Below are 5,062 nucleotides of genomic sequence, written 5' to 3' on the forward strand. Positions count from 1 at the left end.
AGTTGATAATGCACAGTGGTTGACACTTCGTAAATGGCAGTGATAGTTTGTATTCCATATGATAATGATAACATAATTACCGTCATTTTTTGGGCTTGTCAGCCCTCCTGAGTTAACAGAGGAGGGACCGAGTCGGGCCAGTCATGCAATGAGTCAGAAATGCAGGGACGTGGGTAGCAGCATGCAGGGATTCAATTGGAGAGACACTGGGGCTAGTCAGACCTTGATTCACACTTTGGGTTTGTCATTTACCATGGTGTTTGAATTAGTTGCTCATCCTGATTCTTGGGTTTTCCAGCCTTAAAATGCTAAAGGAGATTGTTGGGAGGTAGAGAGATGACACATACATGGGCAGTACAGAACTGGGCCATGGAGACCTCACTTAACAAGAAGCAGTGCTTCTGGCTCCTACTGCATCTGCTGCTTTGTTGTTATTGTTGTTGTTTGACCTCCCCAGCAGTTCCCAGGAGTGTGGAAGTCAGTCCTGTGGTATTCAGCCAAACAGGCCAAATGCTTATTTATTTATTTTATTTTGGAGTCAGGTGTCACATCTGGCAGTACTCAAGGCTTACTCCTAGCTCTGTGCTCAGGGATCACTCCTGGCGGGCTTGGGGAAAAATAATGGGAGAAAGAATCTGAATCAGCCGTGTGCAAACAGAGGCCCCACTTGCAGTACTAGTGCTTTGGTCCCCAAACTAAATGGTTTGATGTTTGAGCCTGATGATGTAGTCCTACAAGGACATGTAGGGGTCAGGGGCCACCAGGGGTCACACCATGGTATTCAGGGGCCTCCGGCACTAGACCTGGTGGTGCTGGAGCTTAAACTCGGATCTTTTGATTTTGTTTTTATTTTTAAGCTACAACTGGCAGTGCTCAGGGGTTACTCCTGTCTCTGCACTCAGGAATTACTCTTGGCAGTGCTTGGAGGACTATATAGGATGCTGGGGATTGGATCCCAGTTGGCCACGTGCTGCGTAAGCACCCTACGTACTATCACTCTGGACCTGAATTCAGGTCCTTTGAGTGCAAGGCATGTGCCCTTGAGCTATTTTTTTTTCAGCACTGTGTATATTCAGTCTTGTTTTGTTTTGTTTCATTTTGGGGGCACACCTGGCAATGCTCAGGGCTTACTCCTGGCTTTCTGTTTAGGGATCACTCCTGGTGGGACTTGGGACCATGTGGGGTGTTGGGGATTGAACCTGTGTCAGCCATGTGCAAGACCCTACCTACCCAGTACTCTCCCCAGCCCCTACATTCTTAATCTCTATATAACTCAGTGTTTTTTTGCTCTTTTTCCTCGAGTGCAAGGGATCAAACACAGAGCGTCAAGATTTGTATTGTGCCTCTAAGCTATATTATCATCTTTTATGTGTCTGTTTTCATTTTGGGGCTGGCTATACCCAGCAGGGCTCCTGGTTGCCAATGTTCTCTGGGGATCAATCCAGGCCTGCCTCACTTGCATGAAGCATGGGCTTAGCCCACTGAGCTATTTTTTCATAATCCCAGCCTGTAATTTTTTTTTTCCTAAATAGGAAAAAGAGACATGGATCCCTTCAAGAATTTGTAATCTGTGGGTACCCAAATTTAGAGGGTTCATACCCTTTCTGATATTATAAATGAAAATTTAATCAAATCAGACTTAATCCAATCAATTTCTCTCTTTTCTATCTAGCCTTATCAGTACCAGACTAGCTGATGTTAGCTCACATTTTTTTCTAACAACAGCACTGCAAATGCATTCTCAGCAAACACCACAACCACACTGTTACTTTCTAGGACTGGGAACAGGGTAGCACTTGTCTTCTAAGCATTAATGTCCTTATCTGTAAAACAGTGAAGATTAGTTAAAGTAACATTTTAGGTTGATAGCATTTTTCTGGGTATTTTGATTTCGTTTTATAGCAAGTAGGGTGCTTGCCATGCAAGTCGCTGTCTCCATTACATATGGACCCCATATGAGCACCATCAGCAGAGCCTGGAATAAGTCCTGAGCAGCGCTATGTGTTACCCCCCAAATATTTTTTTCATTTTATATAATAATGCTGTGAGTTAGATTATTTTTATTCGACTCATCTAATATGAGTTCTTAGTGAGTTCTAAGTTTTCTTTTATACACAGGGATACTTCATAGAGTTCACATAATGGGAAGAGTTTAAAAACATAAACTGCTAATTGTGATAAATACTAACAATGTAAATCAGACAAGATAAAGAACTAAAATCTGTATTGCAAAGCACAGTGTCCCAGAGAGAAGAGGGAGGGAGGGGGAGATAGAAGAAAAGTACCTGCCATGATGGGCAGGTGGGTGTTGGGTCACTGTATGACTGATACCTAATCATGAACAGCTTTTTTTTTTCTTTTTGGGGCACACCCGGCGATGCACAGGGGTTACTCCTGGCTTTGCACTCAGGAATTGCTCCTGGCGGTGCTCAGGGCACCATATGGGTTGTTGGGAGTTGAACCCAGGTCGGCCACGTACAAGGTAAATGCCCTACCCACTGTACCATTGCTCCAGCCCCTCATGAACAGCTTCATAAGAGTCTCTCTCACACTGATTCAATTAAAACATTTTTTAAAAACACATAAAAGATAAAGAACTAAGGGCTTGGAATGATAAAGCAGGGGTCAAGGCAGGCCTTCCATGTGGCAGTACCCAGTTCAATCCTCAACACTTGCATATGATCCCCCAGCACTACCAGGAGTGATACCTGGGCCTATATAGAGCCTGGAGTTAGCCCTGAGCCCTGCTGGGTGTTGTTCAAAAAATAAAAATAAATAGGGGCCAGTTCAACAGTACAGTGGGTAGGCATTTGCCTCACACACTACCAACCCAGGTTCTGTACCGAGCATCCCATGTGATCCCCTGACCATTGCCAGGAGTAACCACTGAGCATCTCCCGTTGTGGCTCCCAAACAAAACCAAAACACAAAGGTAAATAAAATAAAAGTAAAGAATTAAGAAAGGGCCTAAGAAGGCGGTTCAGAGTTAGAGCACATGTGTCAAAGTGTAAAGCTCTGGGTTCCATCCCTGGCACCACAAAAAAACAACAACAACAACAAAAAAAAAGACTAAGAATACATTTAGGTTGTATATTGGATACAATTTATGTACATTTGTATATCAAAGTTTCAAGGTTAAATGGTAGCTACTTTTGTTATTTTTATGGTAACTTTGTTTCCCTCTCATCAATACTCCCCTGGGGCATTATAGAAACCTAAGATCCGCCTGCTTAGGGCCCCTTCTTAAAGGCCTTGCAAGGTTTCTAAGGCTGATAGCCTTAAATTTCAAGTGGAGGGACTTTACAGTAGGTAGAACTCTTGCCTTTCATGTGGCCAACCTCAACCAGGAGTGATCACTGTGCACAGAGCCAGAAGGAACTTCTGAGCAAGGTGATCTAAAACAGAATAAAACAACCACCAAACTGACTATAGAGGTATCCAATAGGAAACCTTCTATCTAGCAATATTACTCAGCACACTGCCAGCCTGCAGGATTTTGAATCTTGCTTGATTATTCCTTGAAGGATAAAACTCCTGCTGTTGAGAACAAAATGGTAGATGTTTTCTTTACTCCCTTCCCCCCCATTTTTTTTTGGAGGGGGGATTGGGCCACACCCAGTTATGCTCAGCGAAGTGTATTTGGTGCCAGGGATTGAACAGGGGTCCATCTGCATGCAATTCAAGAGCTTTGCCCCTGTTCTCTCTCTCTCTCTCTCTCTCTCTCTCTCTCTCTCTCTCTCTCTCTCTCTCTCTCTCTCTCGCTCACTCTCGCTCTCTCTGTGTGTGTGTCTTGTTCTCACTCATGCTTCCTCCCTCCTCCACCCCCCCACCCCCCCCCACCTCCCCCCCACCCCCCGCCTGCCTTTATTTCTTCTCTGGCCTCAGTGCTTGGGGGAACTAAATGGAGCCAAGGATTGCACTCGAGGCTTCATATGGAAGAGTTGAAGCCTGGAAGAGTCTCCAGACTTTTCCACTTAGGTGAAATGTCATGAAAAATACACTGGCAAGTTGCTGTTGGGATATATGATTTAGATTTGATCTGATCTAATCAAAGGAGATGCTTTTAGCCCCAGTATTACATTTTCAACTGCTTTTGTTGTTGTTTTCTGAGGGAGTGGGTCACACCCTGCTGTACTTGGGGGGAATCATGCAATGCTAAGGATGGAGTTCAAGGCTTCCAAATGTTAAACATGTTCTCCAGCCCTTTGAGCCACTTCCTGGGTCCCACAGCTACTGTTCTTTTTAGTAGTAACAACAGTAATGGTAAGTTTGGAGTTTCTAGGGTGTTGTTAAGTCTCCAGAGGTGTTCCTTGGTCAGATCTGATTCAGATCCTACTAATTAAACAGAAATATGGGGGGGGGTTGTTTGTTTGTTTTTGGGTCACACCCGGGGATGCCCAGGGCTCACTCCTAGCTGGGACTGAACCGCTATCTGCCGCGAGACAAGCCCCTTAGGTGATATACTATCTCCTTGGCCCTTTTATCCTATACTTCATTTAAGAAGTTAGACACACGTGGGTTGACTTTTAGCAATTCCTCGGCTTTTGAGATCCCAGTGGAACCTAAAATACTTAAGATTCCATCTCTTCCGTTTCTCTTCACTCAAATTAAATTTGGTCTCCTCGAGCCTCGCTTTCCCGATTTGCAAAATGCGAATAATGAACTCCACTAATCGGGTGGCTGAGCGCTCGGGTGAGGGAGGTCGCTAACGTGAATCCCTGCTGTTTCCCAGCCCCTCGAGCAGCCGGAGCAGCCCGGGGGGCCTCTGACAGCTGTTCAGAAGGTGGCTCAGCGCCCCGGGGCAGGGCAGGGCAGGGCAGGGCAGGGCGGTGGGTGGGTGGGTAGGGGGTAGTAGTAGATCAGCCAGGGTCCCGCCCCGCGCCTCCCTCGGTCCCAGGCGTCGGGGCCCGCACCCTGCGGAGCCCTCCGGACCGGTCCCGCACCGAGGACCAGAAGCAGGGCGCGCGGGGCCCCCCGAGGCCCGGGGGCGGGGCCTGCAAGCCGACCGGGCCCGCGCGCCCCCCGCGCCCGCCGAGGCCCGGAAGGGGCCAGCTGCGCTTCC

This window comes from Sorex fumeus, unplaced genomic scaffold (assembly GCF_029834395.1).
Source record: "Sorex fumeus unplaced genomic scaffold, SorFum_2.1 ptg000047l, whole genome shotgun sequence".
NCBI classification, from domain to species: Eukaryota; Metazoa; Chordata; class Mammalia; order Eulipotyphla; family Soricidae; genus Sorex; species Sorex fumeus.